Source organism: Protopterus annectens, chromosome 11.part0 (genome assembly GCF_019279795.1).
Source record: "Protopterus annectens isolate FY-2018-M chromosome 11.part0, PAN1.0, whole genome shotgun sequence".
Taxonomy (NCBI): domain Eukaryota; kingdom Metazoa; phylum Chordata; order Ceratodontiformes; family Protopteridae; genus Protopterus; species Protopterus annectens.
In genome coordinates this window covers 336,663,319-336,682,464 of record NC_056745.1, presented here as the reverse complement: position 1 = coordinate 336,682,464, position 19,146 = coordinate 336,663,319, and the positions used below count along the sequence as shown (strand labels likewise).

Genomic DNA, 19,146 nt, shown 5'->3' with positions numbered 1-19,146 from the left:
GAACATATTGCAGATAAGGGTTAATGACGTTTTGGTGGAGGGAATTTTAGGCATTAAGGAGATATGTAGTCAGGATTTAATAGTACTGTAAGAAAGGCTTTTGGTTGTGAAGCATGAGTGTTTTTGGAATATTGTGGAGGAATATGATTTGAGTGTTAATATTTTAAGTGTTTTTCAGACTGTGTATAATAATGCTAGTGTTAGGATGTTGGCAAATGGATGGTTAAGTTCTACAGTGTATATGAGGAGAAGTGTTAAGGCAAGGTTGTCCTGTGAGTGGGATACTATTTTTATTAGTTATGAGTGTAGTAAGGTGTAGGATGCAAGGAATATGTTTCACGGAGAATATTATGTTAGGGGTTATGTGCATCAAATTTTGCATTGTATGCAGATGATGTAATAATTGCTAAAGATAAGAGATTGATGGGAAAAATGTTAAGTTGTGTTTATAGGTAGCTTAAAGATCTAGGGTTAGAAATGAGTAAAGAAAACAGTAGGGGATAGGGGAAGAAAGTCCGATAGAAGGTGATTTTTTTAAATGAATGCAGTAAGTTTATTGGGAATAAGATTTGGAAAACAAGAGGTGGAACTTTGGGAATGAATAAGATTAAAGGAAGTGGGATGTTATTTTAAAGCTGTTAAGTTGCCTTATAGGAAAGTTCATTTGGTTCAGTTATTTTTAGGTAAAACTGGTTGTAAAGGGTGTATATAATTCATAGTAAAATGGAGAAGGAAGTACTACAGGCTGTCTCTTCTTGTTTTGGGGATTCTAAGTTGAACCATGTGAAAAAATGGGTTTGTATATGACAAAATGATGGAGGGGGCTTAGGTTTAATTAATCCTGTAGTTTAGGCTGCATCTATGAATTTGTGCCACATTTGAAATGACACCACATCGAAAAGGGGGATGTTCTTCATCTCACATTGCTGCAGTCCTTACACTTGGGTAGTCCGCTGTCCTCGGTCGGCCCGAATATCAAAGTATTAGGCTGACGTCGGTCAAGGCGCTTAAGACTGACATCAGGACGTCAGGGTATAAATGCGCATGACCGACGTCATATCCTCAGTCTTTTTTGCCGCATGGTCCGATGCAGAAGCAGCGTTGCAAGTGCCGTTCGGCGTTCTGAAATTTTTCGAATTCGGAGTTTCAGACCGAGTCAAAGTTGGCTAAGTACCCCGTTGGGGAATATTTTAGTTTTTTCTTGCCTCAGTGGTTTACCGGATGTCAGAAAAAGTGAATAACTGTATTTCTTGTGGGTAAGCATTCTTTACAATGTGGTTTTGATGCTGTACAGGCCTCGTCTAGGGTGGCGGCCACTGGATCAGTTCTTCGCAGGCACGCCTGGCTGAGGGATCAGAATTTATCTGACCATGTTAAGACAAGGATTTTGGATGCTCCTTTACAGTCTGATGTGTTGTTTGGTTCACCTGTGGAGTCAGTCTTGAAGAAAATGGAAGACAAGGCTAAGTCTATGCAGGCTGTTAAAGATTTTTTGCAAGTTCAGCCTCCGAAGTTTAGTAGGAATTGGCCTGCTAAGGGATGGACGTACCCTTCTTATGATTCACAGTCTAGGGGTAGATCTAGACGTGGTAGGGGCAGAGCTCAGAGCTCCTTCAGACCTAGAACAGGGAGTTCACCTGCACAATCTTCGGGTGAGGGCAGGGGCCAGTCCTTTCGTAAACAGGCCCAATGACCTACCTTTTCAGCTGCCAGATCCTTCTTGCCTGGCAGCGCCTTTGGGAGGAAGGTTGGCACTCTTCAAGGAAAATTGGAGTTTGATTACCCAAGACAGATGGGTATTGGATATCATACACCAAGGTTACAAGTTTTATTTCCATACCTTGCCTCCTTTCAAAGGCATGCCGGACGTTCCTCCTCAGCAAAGACTAGAGGCTCACAAACAAATTTCTCTGCTACTTCAAATAGGGGCCATACAACCGGTCCCTCTGCCAGAAGTGGGCCTAGGATTTTATTCTCGCCTGTTCCTAGTACCAAAGAAGGGGAACACGTGGAGACCAATTTTGGATTTATCTATCCTCAACACTTATCTGGACATTCCCAAGTTCAAAATGTTGACGTTACAACAGCTTTTACCTCTGCTGGGCAAAGATCACTGGATGGTGACTCTGGATCTCAAGGAGGCTTACCTTCATGTTCCTATCAGGCTAAGTTGCAGGAAGTATCTGCGCTGGCTGGGACTTCTCATTATCAGTTCTCTGCATTGCCCTTTGGCTTATCTACTGCGCCCAGAGTGTTCACGAAGGTTCTGGCTCCAGTGATAGCTTTCTTCAGGCTAAGAGGAATACAGATCTATCCTTATTTGGACGATTGCCTGATTCTGGCCCAAGGAAAGGACGAACTTCTTCATCATTTACAATATGTGATAGCAGTGCTAAGATGCCTGGGGTATTCTGTGAACGAAATAAAGTCCAGTCTAGTACCCTCTCAGGACATGTGCTTTCTGGGTGTGAGACTGAATACAGCATCCCAGATGGCCTTTTGACCCCGGACAAACAAAAGAATCTTTCTCTTTACTTCCATCAGTTGTCTCATCAGTCCAGGCTGACTGCAAGGACAGTCCTTCAAGCCTTGGGGTTCATGGCATCTTGTATTCTGGTGCTTCCCAATGCCAAACTGCATATGAGGAAGCTACAATGGTATCTCAAAAATGTATGGACACAGCACTGCCAAGATATGGACACTGTCATTCAGATAATACCTTGCATTCAAAAGGAATTTTTGTGGTGGGCTCAGGAATGTCACCTAAACAAGGGACTCTCTGTGACCCGGCCAGAGGCGAGTCAGATTCTAACGACGGATGCCTCAGACAAAGCTTGGGGAGCTCATCTAAATGGAAAGTGGGTACAAGACACGTGGCCTGCCAGACTTCAACATCTACATATCAACTTGAAGGAGATGTTAGCAGTCCAATTTGCATTAATAGCTTTCAAGGATTTACTTCTTCCAGGGCAGGTGTTGGTTCTAACAGACAACACAACTGTCATGTGGTACATCAACAAGCAAGGGGGAACACATTCTTATCCTCTATGCAGACAAGCAATGATTTTGTGGGAGACTGCTCTCAGTTTACAGCTAAATCTTCAGGCAAGGTTTCTGCCGGGAGCACAGAACTCCTTAGCAGATGTGTTGAGCAGACAAATTATGGATCCCCACGAGTGGAAATTGGATCCTCATGTATTTCAGAAATTGACAGTGTTATGGGGAACTCCAGACATAGATCTGTTAGCTTCTCCACTAAACTACCAGCTGCCAAAGTTTTGCACAAAAAGGTTTCATCCCACAGCTTGGAAAGTGGATGCTCTTTCATTCAATTGGAGCAATCTTCATGTGTATGCCTTTCCACCTCTGCCTCTCCTCCCAAAGGTACTCCTGAAGGTCAGACAGGACAAGCCAAAGATGATTTTAATAGCTCCAGATTGGCCTCGACAGCACTGGTACCCATTACTGAGAAGTCTGGTACGGGAGCCTCCATGGCCTTTGCCTTCGATTCCACACCTGCTGTCTCAGAACAGTCATTTACTCAATGTCAAACTTCACTCTCTTCACCTAACAGCCTGGCATATTCTGTTTTAAACCCTGGAGGGTCTCAGCTTCCACAGCAAGTTTTGAATGTTATCTTGGAGGCCAGAAGGCCTAGTACAAGGAAAGTGTACGCAGATAAATGGAAGAGATTTTTATTTTGGAGTACAGCAAAGGAATTTGATGTTTCTAAGCCTAATTTAAGTGTGGCTCTTCAATATCTTACTGAGTTACTGGACAAAGGGTTGTCCTTCTCTTCTATTAAGGTTCATGCTGCAGCAATTTCTGCTCACTATGACTGTGACCCACCATTGTTTTCTCATCCTTTGTTTAAGCAATTCCTTAGAGGGGCAAAGAATATAAGACCCCCACGTAGAGCTCCTACTCCTGCTTGGGATCTCAATTTTGTGTTGGAGAAACTCACTCTACAACCTTTTGAGCCTGCAGCTACTGCCGAGTTGAAATATTTATCATGGAAGACTGCTTCTTTGTTGGCCATTACCTCTGCGAGAAGGGTTTCTGAATTACAGGCCCTTATGGCAGTTGAGCCTTTCTTAATTTTCCATAAGGATAGGGTATCTTTGCACTAATCCTTCCTTTATGCCTAAAGTGGTTTCTAGTGTGGCTTTAAACCAAACTATTCATTTGCCTACTTTTTATGCAAACCCCCAAAATAAAGGGGAAAAGATTTTGCACACTTTGGATATACACAGGCAGTTGCGATATTATTTGAGCAGAACTAAAGGGTTCAGGCAGTCTCAGCAGTTATTTGTTTCATTTGCTTTGGGTTCTCAGGGCAAGCCTGTGTCAAAACAAACTATTTCTAAGTGGATTGGGTTTTGTATTGCTTTCTGTTATTCCCATCATGGTAAGGAGATTCCAGCTGGGATTAGGCCTCATTCCACTAGGGCTACTGCCACTTCTACAGCTTTTTAAGGGGTGGCAACTAAAGATATTTTGGAGGCAGCTACTTGGAGTTCAGTGCATACTTTCTCTAAGCATTACCACCTTCCACTTTACTCTAAATCTAGGGCTGGTTTTGCCACTGCAATTTTACAGGGCATTTTGGCAGCTCCTACTGCTTTATAGTTTTGCCATCCTCCCTTACCTCTGCTTTGGGATTCTACCCAAGTGTAAGGACTGCAGCAATGTGAGATGAAGAACATAGTACAGTTTTGTACCTACCATAAATGTAGATGTTCAAGATCCACATTGCTGCAGTCCAATTTACCTCCCTCCTTCCCTCTGTAGTTAGCGGTTGTGTGGTTTGGGTTGTGAATATTGTGGATATTGTATATATTGTACATATGATTGGTGCAAGGGTGGTTGGTTGTTTTTTGCTGTCTTTTGGTTTTGACCTTTCTTTTTAGGGTCTTCTGACATCTGGGGCAAGAAAAGACTGAGGATATGACGTCGGTCATGCGCATTTATACCCTGACGTCCTGATGTCAGTCTTAAGCGCCTTGACCGACGTCAGCCTAATACTTTGATATTCGGGCCGACCGAGGACAGCGGACTACCCAAGTGTAAGGACTGCAGCAATGTGGATCTTCGAACATCTACATTTATGGTAGGTACAAAACTGTACTTTGTAAACTGATCAATTTGTTGTTTGATAAGGAGGGAGTCACAGCACTTGTTTAGAGTTGAAATATGGGGATTGCTGAGGATGTAAAGGAAGAATTAAGAGGGAAAAAAAGTTTTTAGAGTAGAGAAGTAAGGGCATGTCAGAATAAGATAAGGTTATGGGATTTGGAAGTAAAAAAAATTAGGTTTCCTGGAAAATTTGGTATGATGATATTGTGAATTGTTATTGTGTTCACCCCTGGGAAGAGTTGAATAACAGTGTTATTGATGTTAAGGCAGGGAAAATATATTTAGGAATATTTTTGAATGTCAACATTTTTTGGCGATTTTGTATTAGAAAGTGGCCTTGGGAAATGTGTTATATCAAATGTCTCAATGACTTTGTTTTGTACAGATTTGGAAACCACAGGTCATAGTTTTGAGTTCTAAAATGGTGAAAAATTATGGGAAAAATTTTTTTCTTAGGGATGTTAAAAAGCTTATGGAATTGGATATGAATATGACCCTGTATTGTTACAAGGGAAATAGAAGTAGACAGTTGGTAAATAAAAATGCACAGAATATTAATTTTGGATTATTTGGAATATTTGGAAAGCTAGGTTGAAAGAGGTTTTATTTAATACATTTAGAGGTTTGGCTGATGTACTTAAAGTAAGATTGTGATTATGGCAAAAAGAGTAGAGGAAAATTAATGTTTTTTGCTTTTACTGATGTATTCATTTTCTAATATTGTCATTGTGAAACATTGCAAATCATGTAATTAGTGCAAAATAAAGGACCCCCCTACTCTTTTTTTCCATTAAGTGTGCGATCATGTTCATCGTGTTTCACTGTTGCAGTCATTACACGTGGGTTATCCTGCTGGCAGGCTACCTGCAGTCAGCCTGAATTCCAAAGTCCTGGTCCGGCGTCTGTTGCTGTCACCTCTTCCCTGACATCAGTGCGCCAGAGGTATAAAAGATGCAGCCGATGCCATTTTCTTCAGTCTTTCTTGCCGTGCGGTGCCCGAAGCAAAAGCAGTTCGCAAGTGCCAGTCGGCCAACTCCTGAGATTTTCAAATCAAATTTCAGACCCAAAGTCTTCATTAAAGCTAAGTACCCCGTTGGGGAAACTTTTTTCTTGCTCCAGACCGATGTCAGAAAAAGTTAACAATTGTATTTCTTGTGGGAAGCAAATACCTCATAAGGATTTTCATTCTTACTGTATTCCTTGCCTAGGCACTGACCACGATGTTGCTAGCTGTCGGTTTTGTGCTAGATTTAACCAACGCACTATTAAACGTTGGTACGATTTTGCCTTTCATTGCTTTGGCCAAAGATTTAATTATACAATGCCGTCGGAACAGCCGATGACCGGAGTTTATAAAAGATGCAAGGAAAAGGACAGGCATCCGAGGTCCAAAACCGACGACGAGGCCTCCGCTAGGCCAGTCGCCGGTTCTCAGTGAGGCGCTTTCGCAGCCCCTGACACCCACTACTCCAGAGCCACAGGCCACTTCCGACTCCCATGTGGAGCCAACTAGGCCTCTGGATACTCAACGTATTGGACACTTGGAAACTATTCCCTCAGATGGGTCCAGAGCCACTGAGCAGGCATCGGCTTCTGAGGGTGTTTTCAGACCTACACAGTTATATATATGTCAAGCAAACCTCACCTTCAAAGGCAAAGACAAAAACAACTGTAAAGACAAAGAAACAAGTACAGCATTCTGGACAGACTAACATGCCTAAGAAACAGATGCTTAAAATGGCCGAAGACCTAATTACTTTGATCAGGGGTTCCCCTTCCCATAAGAGGCCTAGGCAAGAGACTGAATATGACTCTTCTGATCAGGTTTCCATTTCCTCTGACTCCTCTTCTGAACAGGGATACTCTTTTCCTCCCTATGAGGATTCTGATGCTGAAGAATCTATTCCTTCAGCCTCTCCTCCTGAGGATTATTCTTTTGGGGAAACCCTGCAAACCATGAGGGAGCATTTTCACTGGGAGAGCCAAGATTACTCAGAATCTAAGAAAAGGCTCAAAGACTTTCTTTTACTACCTGAGCACAGACCTCTTGCTGTTCCACCTGTTCTAGACATTGTAGATGATGTATTTTCAGTCCGGCCTGTCTCCTGACTCTTTACCCCCTGCACCTGTTAAGCCAGACAGATACTACAGGGTTCCAGACTCTCATAAATTTCTATATAAAAACCCTGCTGCTGACCCATAAACTATATCCCAGGGTCCCAAAGGGGTTAAGGCTTCCACTGCAAAAAAACGCTGTCCCCTCTAATAGGGATTCTACGGCACTGGACAGATGGGGGAAAAAAGTTTACAGTTCTGCTACCTTGGCTGTAAGGGCTTTAAATTGTCAGTTTCATATGCTTAAATATCAGCAATACTTAATGTCACTGCTAAAACAGAAAATGATGTCAAATTCTGAATGTTCTGATAACAAGGAAATGCAGGATTTATTGCATGCAGCTGAACAAGTGGGAAAGCATACTTTGCAATGTGGTTTTGATTCACTGGAGGCCTCTTGCAGGGCCGCTGTCACGGGTTCTGTCATTAGAAGGCATGCTTGATTAAAGGAACAGAATCTGCCTGATCATGTTAAAGCAAAATTATTGGATGCTCCATTACAGCATGATACTTTGTTTGGTGTTAAGGCAGAAGAGGTGTTGAAGAAAATGGAGGATAAAGTGAAATCTATGCAGACAGTTAAGGATTTCCTACAGGTACAGACACCCAGATTTAGCAGGAACTGGCCTTCTAAGAATTGGTCCTTTCCAGTGTCAGACAGCCACAAAGAGGCAGATACAGATGCCCTAGAGGCAGATCCCAGCCCCAAGGCTCATACAGGCCTAAACAATAGGCTGCTTCTACCTCCAAAAGCGGAGAAGACAAATCACAGCCATACAGGACACAGGTCCCAATGACTTTCCTCTGCCAATGCCAAGCACTTATCTTTTCGCAGCACCCTTGGGAGGAAAACTAGCACTTTTTTCACAAAATTGGCACATGATCACCCAGGACAAATGGGTCTTGAATATAGTGTCTCAGGGCTACAGGTTCCACTTTCACACCCTTCCAAAGACAAAAGGTATGCCAGACCTGCCACACAATCAGTGGGCAGGGACACAAAAGCAAGTTTCATCCCTCATGGACATGAGGGCTATTCAGCAAGTACCACAGCAAGAGCAAGGACAAGGATTTTACTCATGACTTTTCTTGGTACCCAGAAAGGACAATGCCTGGAGACCAATACTGGACATGTATATTCTAAACACTTTTCTGGATGTTCCCAAATTCAAAATGTTGACTGCAGCAGCTTCTGCCCATGCTGGGCAAAAAGGCTTGGCTTGTAACTTTGGACCTCAGAGGCATACCTGCATGTCCCAATCAGACAATCTTGCAGAAGATACCTCAGATTCATAGCTGGCTCAATGCACTACCAATTCTCTGCACTGCCCTTTGGCTTATCTACTGCGCCCAGAGTCTTCACAAAATGCCTGGCACCAGTAATTACATTTTGCAGACAAAGAGGAATACAAATATATCCTTACTTGGATGACTGCCTTATTCAAGCAGAGAACAAGGACATTCTACTGAAGCATCTGGCATTTGTAAAAAGATTACTAATTTGCCTAGGGTACACAGTGAACGAAAATAAATCAAAACTGGTACCCTCTCAAGAGATAATATTCCTAGGTGCAAGCTTAAATACATCTGCCCAGATGGCTTATCTCACGCCAGACAAAGGCAACTGACTTCTTACTTCGAAATGATGGCAACAAAGACCCAGTTATCTGCAAGAAAAATTCTGCAGGCTTTGGGCTTCATGGCATCCTGCATTCTGCTAATTCCATATGCAAGACTGCATATGAGGAAACTAAAATGGTATCTAAAAAGTGTTTGGACTCAACATTGTCACAGCCTGGAAACATTAATTACCCTCATTCCCTACCTGCAACAGGAGTTTCGATGGTGGGCACAGACCTGTTACTACAACAAGGGACAGCCATTCACTTTACCCACAGCCAGGCAGACATTAACAACAGATGCATCAGATTATGCCTGGGGGGCCCACATGGCAGGAAAATGTATTCAGGGCACATGGCCCGCAAGGCAAATGCATCTTCATATCAATCAAAAAGAGATGCTAGCTGTACAGAATGCCCTGACAGCCTTCAAGAATCTACTTCATCCAGGACAACTGCTGATAAAGACGGACGATACTACAGTCATGTGGTACATAAACAAGCAAGGAGGCACACATTCCTGCCCCCTCTGCAGACAAGCCATGACTTTGTAGAACACAGCATTGACTTATCAAGTACACCTGCAAGCGCAATTCCTGCCAGGAAAGACAAATACTCTGGCAGACGAACTAAGCAGAAACCTCATGGATCCTCACGAGTGGAAACTAGATCCACAAATCTTCAGCATAACAGGGAAATGGGGATGCCCAGACATAGATCTGTTTGCCTCCCCTCACAACTGCCAGCTGCAGAGATTCTGCACAAGGACTTATCACAAACAAGCATGGAAAGTGGACGCCCTATCGTTCAGCTGGAAAACCCTTACAGTATATGCTTTTCCTCCACTGCCTCTCCTCCCCAAGGTACTCCTAAAGGTCAGACAAGTGAAGCCAAAAATGATACTGATTGCCCCAGACTGGCCATGCCAGCACTGGTACCCAATCCTAAAGAGCTTCTCTCAAGGCCCAGCCTGCACATTACCTCAAATTCCTCATTTGCTGACCCAACAAAACAATCAGATTCTGCACAGCCAACTCAGAACCCTAAATCTGGCTGCATGGCTGATAATGTAACCATTCAGAACACACCTCTCTCTAAAGCAGTTATGGATGTTATTTTGGAGGCCCAGCACCAGAAAATCTTATGCAGAAAAATGGAAGAGATTCTGTGCTTGGAACCAGGCATAAGGAATGGACACGCTTGTACCAAATATTCCTCAGATTTTATAATACCTAACTGAGATACTGGACGAAGGCCTATCCTTCTCATCAATTAAGATCCATGCCTCTGCCATTTCAGCTCATTACAGTATGGACCCACCTATTTTTTCACATCCACTGCTAAGGCAGCTCAGAGGGGCCAAAAACATAAGACCTCCAAGGAGAGCTCCAATACCTGCATGGGACCTCAATTTTGTCTTGGAAAAGCTCACACTGCCTCCTTTTGAGCCAGCCAACACAGCTGAGAGAAAATACCTATCATGGAAAACAGCTCTGCTCCTAGCAATAACTTCAGCAAAAAGAGTATCAGAGTTACAGGCACTAATGGCAGTGGAACCTTTTATTATTTTCCATCCGGACAGGGTTTCTCTAAGGACAAACCCAGCATTTATGCCTAAGGTAGTATCCAGTGTGGCTCTTAACCAAACCATTCATTTACCTACCTTTTATCCAAACCCACAGAATAAGGGGGAGAGACTTCTACATTCTTTGGACATTACTTGGACAAAACTAAAGCTTTCAGAAAGACTGAGCAACTCTTAGTGGCATATGCTGCAGGATCGCAAGGAAAAGCTATTTCAAAGCAGACTATTTCAAAATGGGTAGGCCACTGCATTCGTTTCTGCTATTCACAGCATGGCAAATCAGTGCCTAAGGCCATTAGGCCACATTCAACCATAGCAGCAGCCACTTCAGCAGCCTTCCTCAGAGGATTACCAACCAAGGACATTTTGGAGGCTGCAACATGGACTTCAGTGCACACTTTTACAAAGCACTACCACTTACCTCTTTACTCTAAATCCAGAGCAGGCTTTGCCACTGCAGTTCTGCAGGGCCTCCACTCCTAATTCTATTTAGGCCCAGCCACCCAACCTCAGCTTTGGGAATCAACCTGTAATGACTGCAACAGTGAAAAACGATGAACATAGTACAGTTGTGTACCTACCATAAATGTAGATGTTCGAGTGTATTCACTGTTGCAGTCCAGGTTACCCTCCCACTATCCCCCTTTCATTGCTGGGACTTATCTGTACTTCTCTATTCTATACAACTTATGTGGTGTATTTGCTTGTAGATGGAGGTAATGTTTATGTTAGTGCATGCTTTTTTATGAGCAGGAATTTTAGCCTACCCTTTTGGGGGCACCTGACATCTGGGGCAAGAAAAACTGAAGAAAATGGCATCAGCTGCATCTTTTATATCCCTAGCGCACTGACGACAGGGAAGAGGTGACAGCAACCGATGTCGGACCAGGACTTTGGAATTCAGGCCGACTGCGGGTAGCCTGCCAGCAGGATAACCCAAGAGTAATGACTGCAACAGTGAATACACTCTAACATCTACATTTATGGTAGGTACACAACTGTACTTTTTACATCCACCTGAGCTACTAACAACCCAAGCAGATCATTTCATCCAAATTATGACAGACTCATGAGTGTAACATCAGACAATTAAATCAAGCACATAGTATGGGCATAGAACCCACATCCTTCTGATCTTCCACTGCTAAAGGATAAGTAAGCTACCTGCTGAGCCACTGGTATTGACTATACTTGCACACTCGTACACACTAACTCACTCCATAATAGAGATTTTTTTTCCTTGGATTGTACTTTATAGTGACCATAGCAGCATGAATGCAGGTAAGCTGTTATGTGGGGTGAGAATTTGATGTATTTTCTGTACAGTTGTCTGTCCAACTGTGATTCCCGGAAAGACTTACTGCCATGGGGTTTGCCACATGCCTCTTTATGGATAAATAGCAACTAAGGGGGGTTTTACTGTTATTTTACATTGACAGGCTGGTGTGGTGCATTTTTCTGCTGTGGCGACCCCTTACCAGGAAAAGCCAAAAGACATTAGTTTATTAACAGTGGGCTTGAGAGTTCTCTTCAGGGATTGGCCAGAGGACATGCATGTTGCTTGACCGAGCTAAGTGCACATTCTCAGCCTATATGCTGTATTCTGTAATACGTGACAGCCTCCAGATGTCAGTATAGCATCATGTTGATCTACCTGCCTTCCCTCAGAATGAGCAAGCTGGTATTGGTCACTCTCTTCCACCCTTCCTGGCCAGTTCGTCCATTGCCTGGGTTGGGATTGGTTCCAAGTTATAATGCTTTTTATTTATTTCAGTTAAGAACCAGGTGAGAGGAGTGGTCAGCAGCCCTAACCAGTGACCAATAGGCAAAGAGTCAGTGTACAGCAGGTAGGAATAATAAAGCATGCAGAGGAGGAACAGTTGAAACAAGATTTACTGCTAAGAAGTTAGTGTGAAAAATGTAGGTTATTAACATTAACAATGAAGTCTCCTAGTATGTATTACAGTATGCATAGTTCTAGTTATATTGCATTACATTTCATGGGATGGTATACAAAACAGACTCAAAGCAGTGCAAAATGAAGGTTTTAGTAATTATGTACATTAGGTGCTGTGACGCCCCTGCACTGGCCCAGTAATCAAGGAGCCTCAATCCTCACCACTAGCACCAGTGAGGGACGTGACCATTGAGAGGATGACAAGTACACAGACAGTAAAGTACAATTTCCCTTAAGAGCTCGCAGAGATCACAGTCAGTCTGGGGCTGGTTTCTGCCTCTTTCTCCAGATCCTCACTAAGACTCCCCACTGGCACTGCTATAGGGTTAAGATCTCGGCCGAGTGGTCAAGCCAAAAACCTGCAGGACCCTCTCTGTCCAACCAGTGCTTCATGTCCCTGCCCAAGTAGCTCACACACACACACACACACACACACACACACACACACACACACACACACACACACACACACACACACACACACATTGAGATTTGATTTGATTTATATACAAACATTCAGACACTCCTTGGGAAGGCTGGTACAGGTTTACTAGCTATGGCCCCTTCTGCCCAGACTATAAGTTAGTTATCACTGCCATCAACCACCCTTACTTATCAGCTACTTATAAGGCCCTTCCCAAAGGGTAACCAATCCTACTGTGTGATGTTACCGTTATCCAAATGGTAAGTGTGTCCAAGACTTGCAAGGCTATTTGAGTGACCTGTACAGTGTCACCAAATATATATGCAAGTACTCTTAAGTGCTTAAATATCTCTAAACAAACCTGCCACAATTAAAAGGTTTAAATGTATTTAATAATAAATAATAAAAGAACAAGACACTACTCAATAAACTCAGCACAGTGACTAGAGCTCAGAATCACAGGAAATATTTTAAAATAACATTGCAGGACAGTCTCAAACACAGAAAACATCTTAACTAATCTGACTATATTCCTATCTGTCTCTAAGAAATCACTGTAATCTAGTTACTTACTATTAGCAAGGCAGAAGTGCTGATGAGTGGATGTTTTCAGATTCAAAGACAAATACAAAATGCACAGACTCACTTTCTGAGATAGTTCTTCAATTAATAATGCACATTACTGCTGGGTTAGCTGGACTGACATCACTCTGTCACCTGCCTTCAATTCCCAGGCTAACAGAAACTTAGAATTTAGCATTTCTCTGTGAAAAATACTGATCTCTCAGAAGTTTGCCTAGAACTTGAAGTCATAAAACAATTAACCATTTCTTCTTCTTTCGGCTTTTTCCCAGTTAGGGGTCGCCACAGCGGATCAACTGTCCGTCATGATTGGCAGTGGAGTTTTACGGTGTCGAGTTCCCAGCCCGGTGCCCAACCTTCCACAGAAGGCACACACACACACACACACACACACACACACACACACACACACACACACACACACACACACACACACTCACTCACACCTAGGGCCAATTTAGAGTGTTCAATCCACCTACAGCATGTCTTTGGGATGTGGGAGGAAACTGGAGCACCCGGAGGAAACCCACACGACCACAGGGAGGACATGCAGACTCCACACAGAAGGCACCCCAGCCGAGAATCGAACCGGAGAACCTCTTGCTGTGAGGCGGCAATGCTAACAGCTGCACCACCGCGGCTGCCCTAACACTTTTACATTTGAAACCTAGTAATTTCTGTTTCCAGACAATAGGAAAACCTCTAGCTTTAGACATTGTCTGCTTGCTGCACTGAAACTAACTTTTTTATAGCACATCGTAAAACACTTTTAGCTTATTTTCCTGTGGTTTTGCAAGTTAACTGTGTATGTTCCAACTTCTGCTATTAATATATTTATATACATTCTGTTCTTTTCCAGTGGGATACACTGTGGTTACATTCTTGAAGCTCAGTACATAGCATACAGTTCAACACACACTTCTGCACCAGTAGTTTAATATTCGGATAACATATTGCATTTGTAAACAAGCGTATAAATCATATTAATATTCACAAATGACATATGATTATTTACAAAATTCCAGATAGCTGGGCTGGCAGCCTCACAGGTGCATCTATTCGCCATTGTCTGTAAAGTAAGTGCAGTACGAATCTTTCATTATAGTCTCTAGACAAATTCAAAAGTGAGTTCATAAGGTGATTTTTGCCTAATATCAGACTGTGTTTTATTCCAAATAGAAGGTGAGAGTTTAGAGAAAGCATCCACAGTTGTTTTGAATCTAGGCTTTAGAAGAGATGGGGTCTCTTCTGTTTTTTTTTTTTTTTTGTTTGTTTTAGTGAGTAGGTCTGCTTGCCTAATTTGTTGTGATTTTCTTAGTGGAGGGGCAGTGGTCTAATTTCAAGATTTTTTAAAGACTTGAGAGGCTAGTAAAATGTTGCGGAGGGTTGGAAGGTAACCAACTGCATTGTTCAAGAAGGTGGCAGTGGTGAGTTGTTTGATCAGCTAGAAATACGAATTTGCAGATTTTATTGATAGCCAACTAAATATTTTGTGTTCATACTGTAATGCAGGGTGATTAATTGGCAGTCTTTATTCAGATTTGTGGATTAGTATATTTTTTGCTAGAGAATAACAAGCTGCGGGAGAAAGAAAATGAGATTTTGCAGCATTGATTCTATTGCTGAAGAGATTTTTTTAATGGTGATGTTAATGTGCTTATTGAAGTTTAAGGAATGTTTATCATTCAATCTAGGTTTTCTTGGACGACTGATAAGGCACGGCCATTTAGGTCTGTAATGTTAATATTGAGGATTTGGGGTAGTCTTTGTGGTGATCCAAAAGTCTTGTGCTCAACTTCAATGTGTTGATGAACAGTCTATTGTTATGTGCCCAAGTGTTAAAGGCTGTGAACTATCTTGTAATTTTGGTTGTAGTTAGTTTAGGTTCTTACTAGTTTCAAAGAAGGAGAATATTGTCAGCATACATAATTATGTTAAAGTTTGAGGGGTCAAAGTTAACTTCATTTAGACATAGTAAGAAAAGCAATGGACCAGAGGACACCTATATTTAAAATACCATGGTTGTACCTGAAAGGACCTATTTTATAGATGGGTCTTTGAACCACTGCTGTGTGGAGTGACCAAAAGTTGAGCCTGCTTAGTTTATGGAACAGTAGATCACAAGTGATAGTCTAAGACTCTGGTCATGTCAGTGAACAAGGACCTCTTAAGTAAAGACATGTTTATGTTGTTAAAAATGGTATTTGTGGCAGTAAGTATGGCAGCTAAAGGAGGAGTGAAGAACTTTGTTGAGCATAATACAGCAGGCTGTATTTGTTTATGTGGTCAAAAAGTCGAGTTTGTATAACTTTTTTCAAAGATTTTAGTCAGCGAGTACATGCTACAAATAGGTCTGAAATCGTATCTGTAGGATGATGTTTCTTAAGAGTGTGTGTCATTATTACCACATGCTTAAATTATTTGAGGAATATGCCAGAGGTGAGACAACGATTGTATATGTAGGTAAGTGGTCTTGCAGTGCACAGGGAATAGACTGATAATGTGGGGTGAAGTTTTAAAAAAGATGCTTCACATTTATCATCTAGCTTAAGGAGAACCTTCTTGATTTATTTTGTATCTGTCTTTCAGTTAGAAATAGGGTGCATAAATTGCTGGTGTGCATAGTTGAGATGATTGTGGTTGTGAAGTTTGGGTATTGTTAATTATTTGTAGAGATGTTACAAGGATAATGAAATGCTTTGTGTTGTCCTGGATCGTTTCAATTAGGAAATTCCTGTAGGGGTCTTCAGAGTTTTGAGTGCCTATTTTAGGATAATTGTTTGTAGGTTGTGTGTCACCATTTGATGTTTTAATTCAGACCAAAATGGTTGTGGGTGTTTGGTCAATGCTTCTTGCCTTTTTCTGAAGAATGAAGCTTTAGCGATATGTGCTGCTTGCCTTGCTGCTTCCTTTCTTAACTCCAAGAAGGCCTGATGTAGCTGTGTGTTTTGAGTTCTGGACTCAGCCAGGGTTTTGTTCCTCTGGGCTGCAGATCTAGCCAGTGTACGGATATTTTATAGGTAGCTTTTACAGTGTGATTTTCTAAAAAATTCATGAGAATTTCAACCATTTTGCAACTACAACCCTTAATATGCAGGAATCTAAAATAAGAAAGAAAACTTTGTTAAAAAAATCATTCCTAAAGAAGTTGGCCTTGATGAGGCATTGGTGAATGTCAAGTCTGCGGTGGATTACACTAAATGCTCCATTGGTTTGTTTTAATTAATATTTCTGTTTATCTTGTTTCCAGATTTGAATTGATTCCGTTGTCCAGCTGCAGCAGCAAAGCTGAACAGTTCAAAACGAGAAGCGCCACAGCACATCTTATTTTTCTGTAGTATTTTGTAAATATTGAGATTGTTTATGTTCATGTGTTCATATCTAATTTTAATAAGAATGGCATTGGTTGTACAATAGTAACTTTGAAATGGTCACTTTGTCTATGACTGTTGTCTTAAAAATTCTTTATATTTAACTAACTAACCTATTTTTGTAAGTAGTCCTATGAAAAACGTTTTATATTTTTGTATTTTAATTTACATGTTATGTCAATGAGAACAGTTGTCCCGTTTTAAAGTCAGTGTAATAAAGTGAGCACAGCAGGGTGACATTTAGTCTCTCTCTGCAGTTTTTTATTCCCAGGTTGTGGTGGGGTTTTTTTCATGCTAGTAGCATTGTGAAATTGGATTAATTTTGTTTGTTTCTCTCCCTGCATGCATCAGTCTAGATTGTCTGTCTAAATCCGATCTTAATTTGCGAGTGGTCAGTGTAAATCATAGCAATTGGTTTACTTGTTATTTGAGCTTCACTGGTGTAGTTGTTTCCTTGCAAAGGTTTTAATCATGGTATTGAGAGTGCTAATGCATATGTGGTAGGTGGATTACATATATAAACAGCACTAACAAAATGAAAGCCCTGTTGCCCAGATGATGTATTATGATGTTAGAATTGGATATTCTTAAATCTCTCTCTCTTCCTCCTGCTTTGGAAAAATGATCTCACTGCTAACAGTTTGCTTAATAATCACCCTCCTGCCCCCAGGAAGTTTGATAGGTTATACAGGGTACCCAAATATTTGTTTTCCAACCCTAGAACAGATCCAGCTAGATCTAAAACTGCTTCTACTAAACATTCTCCTGCTGCTAACCCCATTCTCTCTGACAATGTTGAAAAGATTTTGACAGGTTGGGGAAAGAAGTCTATTCTTCTGCTACTTTAAAATTCAGTATTTTAAACTATCAGTCTCGTATGTTAAAGTATTTGCTTTTATCCTTTGAGAAAATGCAACCGTTAACTGTTAATCTTCATCCTTCTGAGTCAGCAAAAAAATCTTGAGTGCCTGACTAGCATCTGCTTTTCATGATGCTAAGCATGTTTAGTGTGCTAATATTGTTGCTGATTCTTACTCCAGAGCTGCTGCTTATAGGTCAGTAATGAGAAGATTGGCATGGCTTCATTCAAAAACAGCCTTCCTGAAGAAGTTAAAAGTGAACTTTTACCCCCCCCCCCCCCAGATAAGGCAGATAAGGGCGTTCTGTTGGGCATTTCTGTAACTGAAGTACTCAAGACGTGTGATGAAAGAGGAACGTTGATTCAAGGGGTGACAGATATTTCAAACTTCCGTTTTTAAAGTAGATAAAAATTTCCCTTCCTCCACACCTTCCTTTTTCAATAAGCAATTTACACACCAATGAACTGTTAAACAATAGTGTAAAAAGCAATGTCAGGGAGGGCCCGAAAGGAAAGAAAAGTCCTCTAAAAATCAAAGTCTTCCCAGTCATCATGGCTTATTTGCCTGTTCTCACCCCTCCTCTCCCACCCTTGTAACGTCTCCATATCCCAGAGGCTTTGTCTTCCTGTATGGTACCAAACTGTGGCAGACTCATTTTTTTTAATGTAATTCAGCAGGGGTGCACTTGGCAAGGAGAATTTTTATTGGCTAGCACTGTACCAGTGCAATTGGTGCTGGTGTAAGGGCAACTGGTACAGGCAATTACCAAGTTTGTGAGACTGAATGTGTGGTCTTTCAAGCCATCTGTTAGATCCCCCACATTGTCCAACCTTCAAGGCAAGCCTGAAGAGTATCTTCTTCCTCAGTGTCCAAGGAGCCTTCCCCAAAGAGGCTACAGGAAGCATTAGATCAGCAGAGGCAACTGGAGTAACCTCAAAATTCTGTAGACCCTGGATAAAAAGGGGGGAACTCCCCCAGGGTCACCAACCAAAGGCTGTGACTTGTTATACATCTTTATCTCAATAACAGCCTGGTTGTATACAGAAGTAGACCGCACCCAAATCTGAAACCTGATCCAGTGATATCCAAAGTCAGAACCATTGTTACACAGTACATTTATCTCAAAAATCATTCCACTGATGCATTTCCACACACCCTGGCCTTCTTCCCCTCACTGTATTATAAATCACCGTGAGTGAGCAAGTCTTTTGCCCAGAATGTGCAGAAACATATGTCATCAAAATTAACTTCATTTGCATAACATTTTCAAATTAAGTAAGAACTAAACTTCACTAGAGGCCCCTCAATTCAAAAAAGAAATTCACAATTTTGTGAGACATATGAAAAAAATGCCATATCAGATTAGATGAACTTAGATCATGTCATGACAGTCCTTCTCCACTCTCATGTCCTCAAACAAAAGTTTAATTATTAGTCAAGACACAGACCCTCCCCAGCCACACCTTGTTTCAGATTAAAGATGTATTAAAAATCTTA

The 19,146-nt window shown here is 41.7% G+C and overlaps 1 protein-coding gene across 1 annotated transcript in view; it reads left to right on the top strand.

Annotated features, from left to right (window-relative positions):
- Positions 1-17,059, top strand: part of HCFC2 (host cell factor C2) — an 886,151-nt gene extending 869,092 nt beyond the window's left edge. The window contains exon 21 of the mRNA XM_044087200.1: positions 16,669-17,059. The gene's annotated coding sequence lies outside the window, so the exon portion shown is untranslated. The remainder of the gene's footprint in view (positions 1-16,668) is intronic.
- The last annotated feature ends 2,087 nt before the right edge of the window (positions 17,060-19,146 follow it).